Genomic DNA, 16,274 nt, shown 5'->3' on the forward strand with positions numbered 1-16,274 from the left:
TGAAGCGGCATTGATGAGCTCGATGATCACCTCCGCAGCGCCAACAAGATGTTAATTGCCTCGCATTCACACTTAATGGTGGACTCTGAGTCATCTGAGGTCGTGCAGCTGCAGATGTGTACGTTCTGCCATATGCATTCCTGCCTGAAAACAACGTTACTTTGTGTACAGTACTTGCCGATGCATCTTTATGCTGCAAAATTTGTTTGGTGTTATTGCTGGTGGACATAAATGCCTGGGCTATCATTATGGGTTTGCTCAGGTTCGGTGTTTCAACAGTCAATAGTTTGCGAAGGATAACCTGATGGCCAATGCCAAGCACAAAAAAGTCTCTGAGCGTTTGCTCCAGGAATCCACCGAATTCGCAATATCCTGCAAGGAGCCTTAGTTCGGTGACGTAGCTCGCCACTTCCTGGCCTTCAGACCGTTGACACGTGTAGGATCGATACCTTGCCATCAGAATGCTCTCCTTCAGATTTAGGTGTTCCCGGACCAGCGTACACAGTTCTTCATATGATTTGGTTGTTGGTTTCACCAGTGCAAGAAGATTCTTCATGAGGCCATAGGTTGTTGCCCCGTAGACGGTGAAGCGGATCGCCCTTCGTTTGGCAGCGTTCTCATTCCCTTCCAACTCGTTGGCCACGAAGTATTGGTCAAGTCACTCCATGAAGGCTTCCCAATTGTCACCTTCTGAGAATTGCTCCAGGATACCAACAGTTCTCTGCATTTTCGCGTGATGATTTGTTATCTATTACTCGTGGCCAGTTGTTATGTCTCAAATAAAGCAATATGACTGAGTACTGTAGACTTAAGTAATGTGACCTTAGTCTCTTTATTCTGACTCCAGAATGCTGGCACAGCATGGGAGGCCTGCTTATATGCAGTGCTCCCAAGGGATGCTGGGATCCCTTGGGAGCACTGCATATAAGCAGGCACTGCATATAACCAACAGATGTGCCCTCTGGTACCAGTAGAATGCTGGTTACAAGGTGTTGCATACATAACAGTATCTGCGCCGGCCAACAAGAGGTTATCCAGTCTAATCCCAATTACCAGCTCTAGGTCCGTAACCCTGCAATTTATGGCACATTAACTGTCTATCCAAGCACCTTTTAAATGTGGTGAGGGTTTCTGCATCCACCACCTTTCCAAGCAGTGAGTTCCAGTCCCACACAACCCTCTGCGTGAAGAAGCCCCCACTCAAATCCCCTCTGAACCTTCCACCAACCACCTTAAAACAATGCCCCTTCGTAATTGACCCCTCTAACAATGGAAATAGGCCCTTGCTATCTACTATATTCAGGGCCCTCAAAGTTTTGTACACCTCAATGACGTCTTCTCTCAACCTCGTCTGTTCCAATGAGAACAAACCCACCTATCCAATCTGTCCTCATAGCTAAATTTCTCCATTCCAGGCAGCATCCTCATAAATCTACTCTGCACCCTCTCTAGTGCAATCACATCCTTCCTATAATATGGCGACCAGAACTGCAAGCAGTACTCCAGCTGTGGTCTAACCAGAGTATTATACAATTTAAGCATAACCTCGCTGCTCTTGTATTCTGTGCCTCGGCCAATAAAGGCAAGCATTCTCTATGCCTTCTTAACCACCTTATCCACCTGGTCTATTACTTTCAGGGATCTATGGACAAGCACTCCAAGGTCCCTTTGTTACCTACACTTTTAAGTGGCATACCGTTTAATGTGTATACCCTTTCCTTATTAGCTCTCCCCAAGTGCATTATCTCACACTTCTCCCAATTAAATTCCATTTGCCACTGCTCTGCCCACCTGACCAGTAGATTGATATAGGAACATAAGAACATATTCTGCTTCATTATCAACCACACAGCCAATTTTAGTGTCATCTGCAAACTTCTTAATCATACTGCCTATATTGAAAAAATGAAGATGTTAACAACTCCATTAATGTAGCAGACACAAGAATTTGCTGCAAATGCATTAAGCTTTCATTTAATTAAACATTTAAAACAAAATAAATGTAAATGTAAAAGTTTTAAAGGGGTTAAAAATAACCTTAACTAATTTTACAGGTGTTTTAATTTGTAAATACTATTTTAAAATATTTTTGTATTCATTTACCAGGCGTAAGAGTTTCACAGACATTCACTGGGCAGGAGTTGGGCAAGTAACACAACTCTCCGTCCGCGAATGCCCTTTTCCCAGGGATCGCTGCAATCTGTCAAGAAGATGAACAGACCGCAGGTTCTGGGTTTTCACACATACGGATCGCGCGTGAAAACCCAAAACTTGCACATCCCTCATGAACGCGTACACACCTTGTACGCACCAACATGGGCCGCAAAATATGGGCCTATATTGCAGCTGGATTAACTATGATGAGCAACATTACAAATAGGTAGTAGGAATAAATGCTATCAGAACTGGGTAGTCGTCCTATTTCAAGTGTGTAACAATAATAAACATAATTACACAGAAGTGTGAAATAGTGAATGGATACTTGGATTTTCAATGATGTCCTCAGGCCTCTGTCTAGAAATATCCTTTCTGATGTGCACCCACAGAAGTACCTGTAGTGTAGGTCTATCATGTGATTTAGGTGGGTATGAGTTGTCCACTCCTATTATTTGATTTAAGTGTTAATGAGATAATAAAGGCAAAAAAATTGTCCCAAAATGTAAAAAAATTAGATTGTTCTCTCTCTTTCGATTACTGGAGCATTGTCCTCAATGGCACCGTACTCGAACTGCGTAGGAGCTCTTGACATCATTGCTGGAAATCCTGTTTAAAATTGCATCTGATCTTTATCGAACTTTTTAACCCAAGCTTCCCCTTTCATAAAAATATAAGAACATAAGAACGTATAAATAGGAGCAGGAGTAGGCCTTATGGCCCCTCGAGCCTGCTCCGCCATTCAATAAGATCATGGCTGATCTGATCATGGACTCAGCTCCACTTCCCCGCCCACTCCCCATAACCCCTTATCCACTTATCATTTAAGAAACTGTGTATTTCTATCTAAAATTTATTCAATGTCCCAGTTTCCACAGCTCTCTGAGGCAGCGAATTCCACAGATTCACAACCCTCTGAGTGAAGAAATTTCTCGTCATCTCTGTTTTAAATGGGCGGCCCCTTATTCTAAGATCATGCCCTCTAGTTCTAGTCTCCCCCATCAGTGGAAGCAGCCTCTCTGCATCCACCCGGTCAAGCCCCCTCATAATCTTATACATTTCGATAAGATCACCTCTCATTCTTCTGAATTCAAATGAGTAGAGGCCCAACCTACTCAACGTTTCCTCATAATTCAACCCCCTCTTCCCCAGAATCAACCTAGTGAACCTTCTCTGAACTGCCTCCAAAGCAAGTATATCCTTTTGTAAATATGGAAACCAAAACTGGACGTAGTATTCCCGGTGTGGTCTCATCAATACCTTATATAGCTGTAGCAAGACTTCCCTGCTTTTATACTCCATCCCCTTAGCAATAAAGGCCAAGATACCTTTGGCTTTCCTGATCACTTGCTATACCTGCATACTATCTGTTATATATGTAAACCTGTAAATACCTTGTTGAATCACCAGAGGGCTCATCTCCTGGAGTCCCAAGGGATCTCACAATCCCTTGGGAGCACTTGTACATAAAGAGGCTTCACAGGCTGGAGAGGCACTCTGGAGACCTGTAATAAAGGACTACAGTCACACATTACTTTAAGCTTACAGTTTCTGGTCAGATTCTTTATTCAATACTTCACAATTGGCGACGAGATACAGATGACAAACCCCACCGCAACAATGCAGAGAACCGTGGGCATCCTGGAGAAATTTCCAGAGGGAGATGATTGGGAAACCTTTGTGGAGTGACTCGACCAATACTTCGTGGCCAACGAGCTGGAAGGAGAAGCGAATGCTGCCAAACGAACGGCGATTCTCCTCACCGTATGCGGGGCACCAACATATGGTCTCATGAAAAACCTGCTCGCTTCAGCAAAACCCACAGAGAAGTCGTATGGTGAGTTGTGCACACTGGTCCGGGAGCATCTTAACCTGAAGGAAAGCATTCTGATAGCGAGGTACCGGTTCTACACGTACAACAGGTATGAAGGTCAGGGAGTGGCGAGCTAAGTCGCCGAGTTAAGGCACCTTGCAGGACATTGCGAATTTGAAGAACACTTGGAACACATGCTCAGGGACTTCTTGTACTTGGCATTGGCCATGAAGTAATACTTCACAAACTTTTGACTGTAGAGACCCCAACCTTGAGTAAAACCATAGCGATAGCCCAGGCGTTCATCGCCACCAGTGACAATATCAAACAAATCTCTCAGCGCACGCGTGCTGCTGCATGTACTGTGAACAAAGTAATGTTGTTTTCGAATCGTAATGTACAGGGCAGGACTTACACGCCTGCAGCTGCACGTCCGCAGATGTCTGAGTCCACCATCAAGGGTGGTGAATGTAAGACCATTAACACCTTGTTGGCACTGCGGAGGTGTTCATCGCTTCCATTCATGCCACATCAAAGGATACGTTTGCAAGGGCTGTAGAAGAATGGGACACCTCCAACGTATGTGTACGCGAGATGCGAAACCTGCTGATCCTGCAAACCACCAGGTTGCAGAGGAGGACAGATCCACGGTGGATCACGATGAACCAGAGCCTCAGACTGAGGAGGCAGAGGTTTTTGGGGTGCACACAGTTATCACAAAGTGTCCCCCAATAATGCTGAAGGTTGAATTAAATGGACTCCCGGTGTCAATGCAGCTGGACACGGGCGCGAGCCAGTCCATAATGAGCAAAAAGACTTTCGATAAATTGTGGTGCAGCAAAGCCTCAAGGCCAATCCTGACTCCCATTCGTACTAAACTGCGAATGTACACAAAGGAACTGATTCCCGTAATCGGCAGTGCTACCGTAAAGGTCTCCTACAATGGAGCGGTGCACAATTTACCACTCTGGGTGGTACTGGGCGATGGCCCACGCTGTTCGGCAGGAGCTGGCTGGGAAAGATACGCTGGAACTGGGACGACATCCGAGCGCTCTTGTCCGTCAACGACACTTCATGTGTCCAGGTCCCAAACAAGTCCCCCTCGCTGTTCGAACCGGGCATCAGGAAGTTCCAAGGAGCAAAAGTGTAGATCCATTTGATTCCGGGGGCGTGACCCATCCATCACAAGGCGCGAGCGGCACCGTACATGATGAGAGGGTGGAGATCGAGATGGACCAACTGCAATGAGGGAGCATCATTTTGCCGATCGATTTCAACGAGTGGGCAGTTCGATTGTTCCAGTCCTCAAGGAAGACGGCACCGCCAGAATCTGTGGTGATTACAAAGTAACTATCAATCATTTCTCACTGCAGGATCAATACCCGCTACCAAAGGCAGACAACCTATTTGCGACGCTGGCAGGAGGAAAAACGTTCACAAAGCTGGACTTGACCTCGGCCTACATGATGCAGGAGCTGGAGGAATCATCAAAGGGCCTCACCTGCATCAACACACACAAAGGTCTCTTCATTTACAACAGATGCCCATTTGGGATTCGATCAACCGCAGCGATATTCCAGAGGAACATGGAAAGCTTCCTGAAGTCAGTCCCGTGCACCGTGGTCTTCCAGGACGACATCTTGGTTACAGGTCAGGACACCATTGAGCACCTGCAGAACCGGGAGGAGGTTCTTAGTCGGCTTAATCATGTGGAGCTCAGGTTAAAACGCTCAAAGTGCGTTTTCCTGTCGCCTGAAGTGGAGTTTCTGGGGAGCAGCATCGCAGCGTATGGCATCAGGCCAACCGATTCGAAGACGGGCCAATCAAGAACGCACCGAGACAACAGAACGTGATGGAGCTGCGGTCGTTTCTAGGACTCCTGAACTACTTTGGTAACTTCTTACCGGGTCTTAGCACACTGTTAGAACCACTGCACTCTTTACTGTGTAAAGGAGATGAATGGATATGGGGTAAAAGCCAAGAAAATGTCTTTGAGAAAGCTAGAAAACTGTTATGCTCAAACAAATTGCTTGTGTTGTATGATCCATGTAAGCGTTTGGTACTAGCATGTGATGCGTCGTCATACGGTGTCGGGTGTGTATTGCAACAAGCTAATGAATCTGGGAAATTGCAACCGGTTGCTTATACATCCAGAAGTCTGTCTAAGGCTGAGAGGGCCTACAGCATGATTGAAAAAGAAATGTTAGCATGTGTTATGGGGTAAAGAAAATGCATCAATATCTGTTTAGGCTCAAAGTTGAATTGGAAACCGACCATAAGCCACTTATATCCCTCTTTTTTGAAAGTAAGGGGATAAATATGAATGCATCGGCCAGCATCCAGAGATGGGCGCTCACGTTGTCCGCATTCAACTACACCATCCGCCACAAGCCAGGCACAGAAAACTGTGCCGATGCTCTCAGTAGGCTGCCATTACCCACCACAGGGGTGGAGATGGCACAGCCCGCAGATTTAGTTACAGTAATGGAAGCATTCGAGTGTGAGCAATCACCTGATACCGCCCAACAGATTAGAATCTGGACAAGCCTTACTGTCCTTAATAAAAAAACTGTGTACTCCACGGGAGTTGGTCCAGTGTCCCGTTAGAGATGCAGGAAGAAATAAAGCCGTACCAGCGGCGCAGAGATGAAATGTCCATACAGGCAGACTGCCTCCTATGGGTAGTGGTGCCAAAAAAGGGCAGGGATAATTTCATTAGTGATCTGCACAGTACCCATCCAGGCATTGTAATGATGAAAGCGATAGCCAGATCCCACGTGTGGTGGCCCGGTATCGATGCAGACTTAGAGTCTTGCCTGCACAAATATAATACATGTTCACAGTTAAGCAATGCACCCAGGGTGGTGCCACTAAGTTTATGGTCCTGGCCCTCCAAACCGTGATCCAGGGTCCATGTTGACTATGCAGGCTCATTCTTGGGAAAAATGTTCCTTGTGGTTGCAGATGCATACTCCAAATGGATTGAATGTGAGATAATGTCGACAAGCACGTGCGCTGCCACCATTGAAAGCCTGCGGACCATGTTTGCCATGCACGGCCTGCCTGATGTCCTTGTGAGTGACAATAGGCCGTGCTTCACCAGTGCCGAGTTCAAAGAGTTCATGACCCACAATGGGATCAAACATGTCACATCTGCCCCGTTTAAACCAACGTCCAATGGTCAGGGAGAGCGAGCAGTGCAAACAATGAAGCAGAGCTTGAAGAAGGTAACTGAAGGCTCACTGCAGACTCGCCTATCCCGAGTCCTGCTTAGTTACCACACAAGACCCCACTCGCTCACTGGGGTTCCTTCCGCTGAACTGCTCATGAAAAGGGCACTCAAAACAAGTCTCTCGTTAGTCCACCCTGATCTACACGAACAGGTAGAGAGCAGACGGCTTCAACAGAATACATATCATGATCGCGCAAATGTGCCACGCGAAATCGAGATTAATGATCATGTGTTAAACTATGGACAAGGTCCCAAGTGGCTTCCCGGCACTGTGATGGCCAAAGAGGGGAGTAGAGTGTTTCTGGTCAAACTTTCAAATGGACTCACCTGCAGAAAACACTTGGACCAAACCAAACTCAGATTCACGGACTATCCAGAACAACCCACAATAGGTTCTACCTTTTTCGACCCCCCAATACACACACAAGTGGCAACCAACCCAGTGGTTGACCACGAAGCAGAACCCATCACCTGCAGCAGCCCAGCAGGACTCATTGCAGCCCAGCAAGGCCAGCTGCACAGCAGCCTAGCAAGGGCCCAACAAACTACTCACCAAAACCAGCATTTGCACCTAGATAATCAACCAGGGAAAGGAAGGCCCCAGATTGACTCACATTGTAAATAGTTACACTATTGACTTTGGAGGGGAGTGTTGTTATATATATAAACCTGTAAATACATTGTTTAACCACCAGAGAGCTCATCCCCTGGAGTCCCAAGAGATCCAACAATCCCTTGGGAGCACCTGTACATCAGGAGGCCTCACAGGCTGGAGAGGCGCTCTGGAGACCTGTAATAAAGGACTATGGTCACACATTACTTTAAGCTGACAGTATCTGGTCAGATTCTTTATTTAAGACATAACACTATCCTTTTGCGTTTCATGCACAAGTACCCCCAGGGCCCGCTGTACTGTGGCACTTTGCAATCTTTCCCCCTGTGTTATTAGTGGCATTCCTCAATTCAGGCCTCAAAGTGGCCAACCACAGCAGTAAAAAGTTAAAATGTTAAAAGAGGACCAGAAAATGGCTGGCTGCAGAATGTGGCTAAATTAAGTTTACAGCAAGTTCTAATGTATGCCGATCTAAAATTCCTCCCAAACACTTGTACAACTGCTTAGTGGAAAGAAAACACATTTGCAACTAGGTATTGCTTTGAGTGAATGTACAAATAGTAACAGTGCTGGTCACATGCAAGCTGTATCCATTCACTGCCTGGGAAGGAAGGTAATTAATTTAAATTGCATGTGAATTAGATAAGGGGACAAGAGCATCCACTCATTCAGCTGCAATTGGTTAATTGTACACAGGATCAGGTGTATGTATTTTCCCCTGAATATTAATCATTTAAAATAAGTAGACCATGAATCAACACAGGATGAAGACCAGTAGAAAATGGTAAGGCGGTTTCCATCATTTGTATGGTTACACTGCATTTGGCTGCTATCATGTAGTGAGCCTTTGGCTCAGTCATAACATCCCTGCCTTTGGGCCAGACAGTATAGGGTTCAAACCTCACTCCCAACTGTTCTGGTAAGTGGAGTCAACACTTTGGATTCTAAGTTGATATCCAGGTGGGAATCTTGTTCTGGGTGAGTGTGGGTGCCCACTTTGAATTTGATGCCATAGGGGACCTCAGCAGGTAGGCTAATCAGATTGAAGAACTCTCCCAGACAGCAAAGCATGGAATATATAGAAAGCAAAATAAAGATTGGGATATACATATGGGATGAAGGGAGAAGCTGAAATATCATTAAACAAACTTAAAAAAACCTATTAATTAAATAATAATGCAATTTTTAAATGTTCTTCTGAGGGAATCAGACTCTACACTAGTAAAATTATTTTTTTCAGGGCCAGAGAGATTGTTCAGCAGCAATTATGTCTTCGTACACCATTAAAAACTCAGTTACACCTGATTGAACAAGGCTTAACATTTTCATTGGTTTTTACAGCGAGAATAATCCATAAAATATTGAAGTTGACGTCAAATCACTGATTCTGTGTTGGTTGCAAAGAATCAGAAGTTGCCAGAAGTTGCTGTCAGTTTTACCCAGGCGAGCACTGACAATTTAGCTGTCATAATAACAACCACAGCTGAGCCATTGGCTTCATTCTACATAACATCAGGAAAATGATCTCTGTTGTATGTAACAAGGAATGTTGTAGCACTTTTGATGCTGTGAAATTCCTCACGCTACTTAATATAACATCAGCATGTATTAAAGTACTATAATGAAATATTGTTAAATTCTAAGGTACTGTTATTCATATTTATGGAAACTTCAATGCCATCTCTAGATATAATACTTCATCACCGATATAAAGTTGCCATCTTGTGACTAGGATTCTTAATGAGTTGATTGATCTGGCTACTGTGATGAATGGTGGGGATCCTCCACAATTAAGTCAATGTTCTGCTTTTGGCCAGATTTACTTTCGTCCAGTTCATTCCATTGAAATAAAAACTGGGAGAGATGTAAAATGGGTTGTCAACTCGCTGGGTATTCTGCGGTGAGTGTCTCACCTCCTGACTCCCCAAAGCCTTTCCATCATCTACAAGACACAAGTCAGCAATGTGATGGAATAGTCGCCACTTGCCTGGATGTGTGCAACTCCAACAACACTCAAGAAGCTCAACACCATCCAGGACAAATCAGCCCGCTTGATTGGCACCCCATCCACCACCTTCAACATTCATTCTCTCCACCACCAGCACACCGTGGATGCAGTTTGTACCATCTACAAGATGCACTGTAACAACTCGCCAAAGCTTCTTGGGCAACACCTCCCAAATCTGCGATCTTTACCACTTAGAAAGACAAAGGCAGCAGGCCTATGGGAGCACCATCACCCCTGCAAGATGCCCTCCAAGTTACACACCATCCTGACTTGGAAATACATTGACATTCCTTCATCGTCGCTGGGTCGAAATCCTGGAACTCCCTCACAACAGCAGGCGTATGGGAGCAGCTTCACCACAAGACCTGGAGCGGTTCAAGAAAGTGGCTCACCACCCCCTTCTCAAGGGCAGTTAGGGATGGAAATAAATGCTGACCTCACCAGCGATGCCCACATCCAGGAACGAATAAAAAAATAAAATTACCGCTTTAGCACTGTCGCACAAAGACAAGATCTACCCCAAGGTGTCCACAAGGACCAAGGTAAGGGTGCGCGTTAGCACTTTATAAGATACTCTTTGATACCCAAATCGACTCAAATTCTTATCCGAAGCAGCCTTTAAAAGAAAACAATGGCCTGGAAATCCCGGTCGACTGCTTCCCGCGGGCAATCGGCTGAAAGTGGGAAAAAAGATGCGCCCACCAGCGATCCCGGTCCTGAGGCCTTCACTCACTGCGCATCGGAGTGCGTGCATGTCGGGACGTCCGTAAGCTGGAGCTGGAGTCACATGGCTCTGGTCAGCCAATCAAGGTACAGTATTTTCTCATTCATAATAATGGGAACTCCGTTAGTTTAACATTCATTTAACATTATTTAACATTCATTTAAATTAAGGTTATTTATGTCTTATAAAAAATATATATTTTTCTGATTTTTTAAAAAGTTTTTAAAATTATGGTTTAAAATAAAATTACCTGAGTGGGCAGGGTTTTTAACAATAAAATGTGTTTATTAAATTTTATTTTACAATGTGTGTTTTAAAACTCTTACGCAGGTAAAAGTAGGCTGTGTGCCTGCTTTTATCAGTCGCAAGAGTTTTCAGGACATCCGCTGGGCAAGATATGGGTAAATACCACAATCTTGCCCTTGCGAATGTCCTGGATGTGGAGATATGGGGGATCTGTCAAGCTGGAGCTTGACCGATCGGAAAAGCTGGTTTTCAGCGCATGCGAATTGTGCACTGAAAACCAGCTTTTGCGATGCCTTCCTGGGTCCGTACACACTCCGTACGGACCCAGGGAGGCTGGAATTTCCAGGCCAATAATGTAATTCAAAAGGGTAGTCTTCATCTTTTAAATTAATACCTTTTTGATTTTGGTAAGCTCAATTTGAAATGCATTTTAATATCATTCATTATACAGGAATATTACAGACAAAATGATGGATAAATTATTGCTAGTAATAATTGCAGATGAATGTTTTATAACATTTCTCTATTATTTTAATGGCAGAATTAACCCATTTATTTACTGTAAAATCTGGCTTAATTTATATGATCATATCTGTAATAAATTTGAAATGTTTATTATACCGAGGTTTTCACCACATAGGAAAATACTTGACTGAGGGTTGTGTTTCTGAGCAAACAATTTAAATCTATCATTTTGCTTTCGGCTTTACATGTCTCTAAATGTCTATTTAGAATTTACATTGCAATAAAATGGAGACAACAGTGCATTTCAATGCATTTTGGCAGACATTGCAAAAAGTAGGTACTGAGGATAAACATTTGAGTCTATTGAGGCTGCTTTTAAGGCCCTAAGATGTGAGTATATGTGAAGATGAAGACTATTTTCAATAATGCACAAGCCTCCCAGAGGCTGTATATTTATCACCAACCTATGGATTATCGGAGCACCTCTATATCTAATGAAAGCACAGGTGCAAAATCAACCATTAGGTTCAGAGATCTGGATATGATAGCATCAATGAAGGGGAGTAGGACTATTTTGCAGAAGCATCTCAAAAAGTCAGGTGGCGAATTCTCGTATCTATTGTGTAGGAGGAGCACAAGGAAGTATGTGGAAGGCAGCATTACAGTCATGGAGAAAAGCATGATAATCATCAGAAGTATGAAAGCAAGATGGGACATCTAAACTATTAGAGGGTGAAGCATGGCAGCCATTAGTGTTATCAAAAGCATGTAGCAGATGAGAGTTCATCTATTGTTTTTTCTCAATATATTTCCAGAGTTTAAACGCTGTCTCCTGTTGTACCATATGCAATACACAGCTCTTGTATTATACCAAAACAGGAAGACCTGTTTATACACTGGGATTTAATTAATTAGTAAATTTTAAACTTTTTGCAGTTTAGAAACACTTTAACAATATTTTCAATGTGCAAACAGTTGAGACCCAAGAAAATTATGTGTTAACACAGAGGTTCTAAGGAAGGGATAGTATAAAGAGATGTAATTGGCTTAGCAGCTCCAGGGACTTAGAATTGGGAGTCAATACTTGGCTTGACTGTACTCATGGTCAGAATGAATCAGCAAGTTGTGGGTTCAAGTTTCACTCCAGAAACTTGGGCATCTATTCTAGGCTGACACTTTAGTGTGTACTGAGGGATTACTGCACCATCGGAGATGCCATGTTGCAGATGAGATGTTAAACCAAGACCCCATCTGCTTTTGCAGGTAGACATAAAAGATCTCATGGCACTATTTTGAAGAAGAGCAGGGGCATTCTCTCCAGTGTCCTGGTCAATATCCCTCAATCAACACCTAAAAACAAATGATCTGGTCATTATCATATTGCTATATGTGGGAGTTTGCTGTGCGCAAAGTGGCTGCCGCATTTCCTACATTACAGCAGTGGCGACATTTCAAAAGTACTTCATTCACTGTAACGTGCCTTGGGATACCTTGGGTTATGGAAGACGCTATATATACATCTTTTTACTGATAATCTTCTTGGTCAAATGGGCATGTAACATAGAAAACTCTATAAATTCCAGGAAAAATATCTACCAGATGTCTTTGGAGGTAGAGCAATGGAGCTTTTGCTTGAGAATGGTCCATGTACTGTACGTGCAATGCCTTCCATGGGTTTAGCTCTCTAGTATATGGAGCAAATGTCCTGTTGTATAGATTATTTCTTGAGAAAAATGCTGTGGAACTTTCAGCAGTGCTTGAGATAGTTTGTAAAAAGTAACCTTCAGATTGGGCATTAATTAATCTTGCACAAGGTAACAAACGATGACTTTTCGGGGTGAAATTCTTCTGCGAGCAAAAGTGTTAGAATATCTACTTTTCTCCATACTTCATGACCAGCTAACGCAATGGTAGGGAACACATAACTTTGAAACATGGATAATGGAATCACTTGAAGTCCAACAAACGATTTGACAATGTTGAATTCTTGGTAAATGAAAAAGAAAATTGGAGTGGGCATTTAAAAAAAGAAATCACATTCACTGATTGCGCTATGTATTCTCATTATTCCTTAATGTGCTTCTCATTCACCGGTAAAACGATATATTTCTCACCAGCAATTGTTATATAGTCTTTGTAGATATGCCTCCATGTGCAACTTGCAAAGGCAATCTAGATATATATTGATCACTAATCTTTTTCCTCACCCCAGATATGCTGAGGTGTTGATTTTTTTTCATTTTGACTGTTCCTTGAACCCCTTCACCCTAGAATCTTTTAAAACCTTAAAATGACCCAATATGATTATGGACTTCCTCTATATTGGAATCCATTCAGATTCCAAATAGACAAAGCAGACGGGAAAGGTAGCTTAGTGGGAACATCACTGGACTAGCAATCCAGAGGCTTGGACGAATGATCCCGAGACATGAGTTCAAATCCCACCACGGCATCTGGGGAATTGAAATTCAGTTAATTAAATAAATCTGGAATAAAAAGTTAGTATCAAAAATGGTGACCATGAAAGTAGTGGATTGTCATAACAACTAAAGTCCTTTAAGGAAGGAAATCTGCCGTCCTTACAGGGTCTGGCCTATATGTGACTCCAGACCCACAGCAATGTGGTTGACTCTTAACTGCTCTCTGAAATGACCTAGCAAGCCATTCAGTTGTACACAACTGCTGCGGAAAACAATAATAAGAATAAACCGAACGGACCACTTGGCACTGGCTACAGACATGACAATGGCACACCCAGCCCAGTTGACCCTGCAAAGTCCTTCTCACCAACATCTGGGGATGTGTGCCAAAATTGGGAGAGCTGAGCTAGTCAAGCAACAGCCTGACATATTCATACTCACAGAATCATACCTTTCAACCATTACCATCAGCAGGGGTGGTGGCACAGTGGTATACAGTCAGGAGGAAGTGGCCTTGGGAGTCCTTAACATTGACTCTGGACCCAGGAAGTCTCTTGGCTTCAAGTCAAGCATAGGCAAGTTAACCTCCTGCTGATTACTTCCTACAGCTCCCCCTGATGAATCAGTACTCCTCCATGTTGAATATCACTTGGAAGAAGCACTGAGAGTAGCAAGGGCACAGAATTTACTGTGGGAGGGGGTTTTCAACGTTCATCATCAAGACTGGCTTGGTAACACCACTACTGATAAAGTAGGCTTACTCCTGAAGGATATGGAGAGAAAGCAGGAATGGGGTACTGAAGTTGCATGATCAGCCATGATCATATTGAATGGTGGTGCAGGCTCGAATGGCCTACTCCTGCACCTATTTTCTATGTTTCTATATAGCTGCCAGATTGGGCCTGTAGCAGGTCATGAAAGAACCAACACGTCTTCCTCGTCTTCACCAATCTACCTGTTGCAGCTGCATCAGTCCATGGCAGTATTGGTAGCAGCGACCACCGCACAGTCATTGTGGAGACGAAGTCCCGCCTTCACATTGTGGACACCATCCATCGTATTGTGTGGCATTAAATCCATGCTAAATGGGATAGATTCAAAATATATCGAGCAACTCAAAACTGGGCATCCATGAGGCCCTGAGGGCCATCAGCAGCAGCAGAATTGTATTCCACCCCAATCTGTAACTTCATGGACTGGCATAGCCTTCATTATTATGAAGCTAGGGGATCAACTCTGGTTCAATGAAGAATGTAGAAGAGCATGCCAGGAGCAGCACCAGGCAGTCCTAAAAATGAGGTGCCAACCTGGGGAAGCTGCAACACAGAACTAGATGCATGCTAAAAAGCAGAAGCAGTATGCTATAGACAAAGTTAAGCATTACCACTGCAGAGAGCAAAATTCACCAGAACCACCACCGCCCCCTCCCCCCCCAACCCTGTGTTTGGGCTTATTCGAAAGGAAATGTATTTGGGACTATCTACTGAAAAGTTTGGAACTCTAAAATGCTTATGGAAGAAACTACGAACTTTAATAGAATTTGGGATTTTAAAAGACAAACTCAAGGCTGTGGGCGGACCTACAGAGCTTGCAAGAGACAGTCTAATGAAGTAAAGCTACCTGGATGTGAGAACTGAGTTAACCTGTCTGGAAGAATGAGTATTTGAAATCTTCTTCCACAAGAGACATTACCATCACAAATCACCCAGAGGTGGCTCCTCATCAACATGGGTCTGGACAAACCATTTTCAGCATATACATCACAAAGAGGCCTGTATGCGAAAGACTAAGCACAAAAGGACATTGCAATTATCAAACTAATATTTCCATCAGGAAACAGTTTTTCGAAGATCAACCCACCCAAGACATATCAACTTTAACGAGCCCGACAAAATATTACGAAGAAGAACCAAGCTCACCAAAATTATACAAAGGATTGTGAAGAGATTTGGTGGCAAGATTAGAACACTGAAATCGTATAACTGGTCACTGTTTTCAACAGAGACAAGAGACAAGATGAGAGAGACAAGGAGAGAAACCAACATGACAGTTGTAAAACTAACTTCTCCAGCCTCGAAGTCTTGAAGTCCTGAAGGAAGGAAGAACATCACCATCTACCATTAACTATCAAATGGATTGGTAACCCTAAATCCCTGCCGCCCTGGAGTCTAACCCCCTTACTGCAACCCCCTTTGAATATGTAGTGTATGGTACTTTATTAGAGTGATTTTAAGTTTGACTTTGTACCTTTCCTTGTCTTGTTCTTTATTAGAGTGATTGTAAGTTTGGCCTTGTATTTTCTTACTAGAGTAATAAGCCTGTATTACCCTGACTGTAATAAAACCGAAGTTCTTTGCATCAAACCAGTATCCTTTGCATTAATGTCACCCCCCCACCCCCCCCGCCAAATAAATCCAGAGTACAGAACCCAAGGGAGGGGGAGTGATTCGAAACCACTCAAGTTGGTCAGAAGGGAACCTGACCCCCTCATAGAGACCATAATACACCCCAAACACCCCACCTTCTTACAAAATGGCGACCGCGGCAGGACTCTGGTACACGGGGTGTGATGTAGAGAGTGCTGGTTTGGGGCAAAGAA

This window comes from Pristiophorus japonicus, chromosome 10 (genome assembly GCF_044704955.1).
Source record: "Pristiophorus japonicus isolate sPriJap1 chromosome 10, sPriJap1.hap1, whole genome shotgun sequence".
Lineage (NCBI taxonomy): Eukaryota > Metazoa > Chordata > Chondrichthyes > Pristiophoridae > Pristiophorus > Pristiophorus japonicus.